The following is a 6,931-nucleotide window of genomic DNA, read 5'->3' on the forward strand; positions in this document are numbered from 1 at the left end:
AGCCAATGTCTGGGGAGACAACCCTACCACCGATCAGGAGAGGAGAGCCTCAGAGCTGCTATAGGGGCAGCATGGAAGCCAAAGGGGCCTCAACATGCCAAGGGGCTACACTGAGTACACCAAGGGAAAAAGGCTGTGACCCACTCTGACTCCAGGGGGTCAAACTGGCCAGGCCACCAGCAGGCACAAAGCCATACTGAGCCAGAAGAGGGGGCCAGGGAAAGGGCCCTCCCCACCTTACGGGGGGGCCCGGGGGTCCGGCAAGCTCCCTTTCTCCCCCTCGGGTGCAGAGACCGTGGCTCTCTCCCTCCTTACAGGGTTGCCACTCGCTCCGCACAGCCAAAGGAGCAAGAGGCCAAAAAGGCCAACAACAGCAAAAGCAAAGACCCAGCCCTGCTTACAGGGAGGTCGCCCAGCACAAAGGCGGCCAGGGCACCCCAAAGGTGCCCGCCATGCTCTTACGGGATCATCCTCGTTTTGATCATGTGGTCTTTTTGCCCAGGGTTCCTTTCTCTCTAGCCCTTTTCATCCTGGTGCCTTTGTTCTTCTTGGTCAGTCTGGCTCTGCTGCAACCTACAATGGTTGTTGTTTGTTCTCCAGCAGCTGGTGTAAGAAAGACAATTTTAAGGCTGAGAATTTCCACATCCACACACCTGGGTCCCCAGGAAGACTATCTTATAGCACTTCTGTTATTCTCTGTTGCGTTTTTCACAGCTATATGAAGTAGAATTTTTTTTTTTTATTATTTTCCATGGAAAAGCACTCTTCTTGGGGTGAACAATCAACTACACTATTTCAGAACTCTCATTCAGCATGACCTATTAAAATATTCATTTTTTCATATTGCTTTGTCATAGGTTTTTAAACAGAAATTGTGCCTGTGTTGCCCCCTGTGGTCCTTGGGTTGTGTCTTGAAATATTATCATCCCAGCCTAATCATTCTTAATATTTCTCTAATAACTCATCTGCTATTAGGAGCTTTTATTATCATCCCAGTTTGCTCTATCTTTCCCCTCAAAACAGAGTTTCCATCTCCCATAAGGATCCTAAGCTTTTCCCTTGATAATGGTCAACTTGTCTTTTCTAACACAGCCCAGAGCTTCCTTAAAGATTCCCTGGTGGGTACCCTTTAAAGTACTTTAGATATTTCTTTGAAAATTCAACCTCTGTGATGTCTATGTTAGTTGATATTTTCCTACAAAAATGGTTTCATCAACCATTCTGCTTCCACACCTTTTCAGCTAAAAATGTCACCTGTTTCACATAAGTTATTCTGGAACTTTTTGTCAGAAAACACGACATGTTTTCTTCTAGCTATACCCAAATATAGCTCAAGTTTTTATATATATATGTATATATATATATGTTTTATATATATATATTTATATATATAAATATGTATATATTTATAATATATTTATATTTATAATATATTATAGTTATATAATAAATATATATTATATTATAATATATTTATAATTATATTTATAATATATATTTATATATACAGATACCCAAGTTTTCCCTCAGAAAATATAATTTTCCCCCTGTAAATTAATCCATATTCAAACCTCAAACGCCAGACACTTTAATTTACCTCAGTCATCTCATTTTCTTTCAAAAGGACCACCTGTCTCTTCTAACTTACCTCAGCTTTTCCCTCCAAATCATCCATCTTGGCTCCCAGAGGTTACCTCTTGATACAAATTTACCTCAGGAATCACATTTTATTTAAAAAATATCACGTCTCTTGTAACTCCCCTCAGCTTTTCCCTCCAAAACGTCCATCTTGGCTTCCAGAAGTTACCTCTTATTTGATACAAATTTACCTCAGGAATCACACTTTATTTCAAAAATACCACCTCTCTCTTCTAACTTACCTCAGCTTTTCCCTCCAAAACGTCCATCTTGGCCCCTAGAGATTACTTTGTATTTGATAGAAATTCACCTCAGGAATCATATTTTATTTCAGAAATACCACGTCTCTTCTAACTTCCCTCAACTTTTCCCTCCAAAACGTCCAACTTGGTCCCTAAAGATTACCTTAGATTAGAAACAAAAAATACCCCCCTCTGTCCTTTTCAAGTTACTTCAGCTTCACCTTATAAAACTCATTCTGTCCCTCCTGATTTACCTCATCCTTTCTCTCACCAAATGCACTGAAACGCGGTGGTGTCCTGAGGCAAAGACCTCCGGACCCAAACTCCGCCGGGGGCGACTAAATAAGACACGTTATTTAAGCACAACCTCGCGTGGGGCTTGCTCTTCTCCTCGAGTGGGGACGAGCCTTTCTTTCGGTGAGCATCAGATCAGCTCGGCAGCCACCTCCGTCGCAACCCCAGCGCCGTCTGCATCTGAGGCGAGGGGTGGGCGAGAGCTCACGGCACCTGAGGTAACGAGCACCGCCCCCTACCTCGGCGGGAAACGCAGTGCGCATGCGCAGCCCCCGGCGCGGCGGGAAAACCTCAGGTGCCTCAGGCTCCCTCAGAGGGTTTGGTGACGCTGCTGTCGCCGCCTCAGCCATCTCCTGGCACACTCACAGCCTCCTCAGCGACACGCAGCTTCCTCAGGGCACCCCTCTGCACAGGACTGTTCTGCATACACTTCCTAAGCTCTGGACGGAAGCCCAGCCTGCTCACCAGCTCCGTCCCCTTGCATCCTGGCACTCGTCCCCGCTCTGTCCCTCACTCCTGTGACACCCACACGCCTTCTCCTTCCATCAACGTCCTGGCCACACCGCTTTTCCTTTCCTTTTAACAGCGGGCACTGCTTTTCCCAAGCTAAGCTGAGCTCCAAGCACCATCTCCATATACTCCCTTATCATCCCAACGCTTGCAGGGCCACCTCGTCTCACAGGTGCTCCCTCACTGTTGTAATTGTTAGCTCAGAGGTGGAAAAAACTCTATGAATATCCTACCCGCCCAAGGTAACCCTTTTGGCAAAATGTACTCACTTACAAAGTCTACAGCAGCAAAAATATTTCAGGAATGCTCCCTCTTTTCAAAAACATTTACACCCCACTTCCAGTCAAATATCTGTACCCACCTTAGCTTTGCTTTTTTGGGATATTGGGCATATCAGGGACCTCTCAGCTTCCTCACACCAGACCACAGGACAAGCAAAAACCTTTGCAAGTGTGGTGGAAAGCTATTTATAGGGATCCTAATTGCAATCCTGCGGTACTGGGGGCAGGAGCACGCATTGGCAACACTTGGGGAGCACTCATTGGCAACACTTGGGGGCATTTAACAGCAGACAGCCCAGCTTCATGTCTTGAGAAAATCAATTAAGCCTTGCATTTGCATCATTTGGAGTTGAATTCTTAAAAAAAAAAATTTAAAAAACCAACGTATTTAAGCCCTTTATATGCAAAAACATTGTCACTCTTAGTGTGTGAACAGGAAGTTATTGCTACTTTGCAGTGGTCTCCTTGGTGATTTATTAAAAAATCGATTTATTAAGAATCCCCTTTTCTCCACCCTTCCTGTGCAGGTAGGGAAAAATATGAAAAAAAAAAAACAGCTGAAAAGAGTCTAACAGGGGAAGAAAACATCTCCCTAACCCTGCTCAGCTGTGCCTGAGCACAACCCCTTGCACCTGGCTGCTGAATTTCATGGTTTTCTATGGAAAAGAGAGTCTGTGTTATTGGACCAGGCAGTGTAGCAGTCAGGTCTGTTTCCAGTGCAGTGTTTTAGGGAGCCGAGGGTGCTACAGCTCCCTCAATGCTACAACTGGACAGTACAGGTCAATTTCCCTGTATGGAGGGATGCGGGGGAGCAGCATGGTAGCATCCCCAGCTTCCAGCCCTGTGTAGCTGTGGGGAGCACTGGTTAACCCTGGGAGGGAGCACCAGAGGGCAGCATTGCCCTTTCACAAAATCACACAATCTTTCTGGTTGGAAAAGACCTTTAAAATAATCTAATCCAGCCAATTAACCCAAGTCCAGTGCTTCAGCCACATCCACACTTCTTTTAAACGCCTCCAGGGATGGTGATTCAGCCACCTCCTTGTACAGTCTGTTTCACTATTAATTACCTTTTCAGTGAAAATTCTTCTAATTCTTCTTCTTCTCCAGACTTTTTCTGGAATCATCTTGTGGGATCTAGTGTAGTGTTGCAGTTTTCCCTGGTTTTGGTGAGGTTTCTTGGGTAGGAAGGACCCTGGATCTGCCTTGATGTTTCTAGACCTGAGTTGCAGTGTGCTGGCTGCAGCTCAAGCTACCCTGCCTCCCTGTCACTTCCTTGCTAAACACAATTAATTCCTGTTCTTTGACAACTTAAATATTCTCCTGTCACCCATGTAGCCAAACTCTGTCTCTTTGGCACCATTTACAGCTCAGAGAAGCTTTGGGCAGTGGAAAAAACTGTTTCCTTATTTGCAAAATAAAAAGAAAATAACACTTCCCTGCTCAGGGGGCATGAGGACCTTGTTTGCCCTGCATCAGCCTGGAGTGAGTTTTCACAGGAAGGTTACAAACCCCTGCCCAGCAAGCTCTGTAAGAGTGACAGACCTTTCAGTGTAGCTGCTTTAATACCTCTGCTCTGACAGCAGCAACACCATGAATCCCAGGGGACAGGATCAGCAGCAGATGGACATTTTCAGCTATCAGAAGGCTTGTGTATACTGCACAAAAGCCTTTACCTTGCCAAGGAAGTGGAGACTTTACTGTGTCTCTTGGTGGGGAGGGGGGAAGAATTTGATAGGAACAAGGCAAACCCGTTCCGGTCTAGCAAAAATTTTTTGGGTTTTTCTGAGCCTTTGGTTGACTGCTACAAGGACTGCGATTTTCTACCCACAGCACAGCTTGTGATCCTTCTGCCAGTGGCATTAATGGAAGGCAGGCCAGAGTTGGACAAAATATTGGCCACCTGTTGTCCCATGCAGTTTAACAGAACACAACATCCCTAAGTGATGCTGAGTGTGCTGAATACTTTCTTGTTTTGCCTCTTACTGGCGACATTGTGGAAGCTGCAGCTTTCAAAGTCACTCAGCATTACTGGCCAATGGTTTAGGGGCCAAATCCTGCAGCCTGCAGTGTTATCTCAGCTCTTGTTCTAGAGCTGTCACCAATGTCACAGCACTGAGGACCTGCAAACACCCCTCTCTGTTCCCTCTATGCTCTGCTTAGAAAAGACTTCTTTCTTCTTTCTCCTTATTGTAAATCCTTTAGGATTTAACTTCTAGCTACTGATCCTTTTGACAGTAATGGGCCATTAACTAACTAGACATAAAATTGGAAGTGTAAATCCCTCTCCTTTGGGGAATTAGAAAGCAGGTTTAGGATGCAGGCCATGAAATGCAGGAGTTCATTGTAATAGCAAACAAGGCCTGATTAACTCTGCCTGCCTGGCAGCCCCAGGTCCCTGCCAGCTGAGCAGAAAGTGCCACAAGTCCTGCAGAATCATTTGCACCTGCCAGGGGAAAGTCTTTCATCCCAGTGTTCAAGCTTTTTTATCCCAGGGTCTTCCCTGTAAGGGGAGTCTGGGCTGCTAAGGAATTATTTCCAGAAACTGAAGCTCACTGCAAGCTTGGTGTGTTTTCCTTTTTGGGGCAGGGAAGACCCATCAGAGATGAAGGGATAAAGCACAAGGTGCTTCTGCCCAGGTGAACAGAGTGGCTCCAAAACTTCTTGGGAAGAACTGACTAAATCAGAGAGATGAGGGGGGAGGATGTCCAAAAGTAGCTGAGTAGTACAGAAATTAAATATCTTGGGCAGCCTGAGTGCTGCCTGGAAATTGTACATGTTGCAGTGTAGGAGGAGAGGACAGAGCCTGGGTTCTCACTGGGCTGCAGATGCAGTTTTTACAACATTTTCACCCCTCAGCCACCCTCACCACGTGTGAACACTCCAGCATTTCCCTCCTCTCCTTGCACCCCTGGGCCACACTCCCACAGCAGAGCTGTGTGCTGTGCCATCCATCATGCCAGCAGCACGAGAGCAACTGGAAAAAGTGTCTGGAATTTATCACCCATGGCAGCAGCTTTTGTCTGTAATAAAAAAACGTTTTCCCCCCTCCTCTCTTCCAGTGTTTTCCCCTTTTCTTTTCTCTCATTATTATTATTATTAAGAAGCTTAATGCCATATGTCTTGCTGTTTCATAAATAACCCCTGTAATCAAACAGCACTGGGTAAATGGGCAGTCCAGCTTGTGCAATTTGTTTGACAAAATGAATCCAGAAGAATATGAGTCTGTGGAGGAAAGACAAATAGAGCAGCTTGGATGAATGTGTTAACCAAGAGAAAAATGGCTTGGCAGAGTGGCTGACGTTATATTTATCCATGCAAATGGAGTTCAAGGCTAATTTGTTAAAAATAGAATGCACAGCTTGCCAGAATGGTCACTGTCTCCTGGGAGGGACAGCAAGAAACACAGCCCTGATAGGGTCAGAGAGGGGAGCTGGGCTCAGGTGTGTTTCCAGGGGGTTAGGTCTGTTCATGCTGTGTTGAGAGGCTAAAGGGACCCTCCCTCAGGTGCTGGACACACTGCCTGCAGGACTGGACCCTTTAGAAGGAGGTATCTTTGCTTGGAGGTATCTTTGCTTGAAGTTATCTTTGCTTGAAGGTATCTCCAGGAGGGAGGCTGAGCCCGGAGCATCACCCAAGTGGCAGGAAGGAAAGGCAGAGTGTCCATGGGCTGGTGGTCCTGGCTACATCAGATTACAGGGAGATCCCACCAGCTTCTGACTGGCAGCTCAGAAGATCCAGCTTTTAAAATCACAGAAGGTGTGGGGCAGCCAGTATTTGGATCATAGAATCATTAAGGTTGGAAAAGACCTCTAAGACCATTGAGTCCCCTTTCCAGTAGCTCGCTCTGATGCTGTGCTGCTTTAGGTAAAGGCGAACTTTCTCATCCTCCTATGGGCAAGGTCCAGACCCTGCATGGCTGCTCACCCACTGCCCTGCCCTGGGCGGGAGGTCAAATCCATCCCA

Source organism: Heliangelus exortis, chromosome 26, assembly GCF_036169615.1.
Source record: "Heliangelus exortis chromosome 26, bHelExo1.hap1, whole genome shotgun sequence".
In the NCBI taxonomy this organism is placed as follows: Eukaryota; Metazoa; Chordata; class Aves; order Apodiformes; family Trochilidae; genus Heliangelus; species Heliangelus exortis.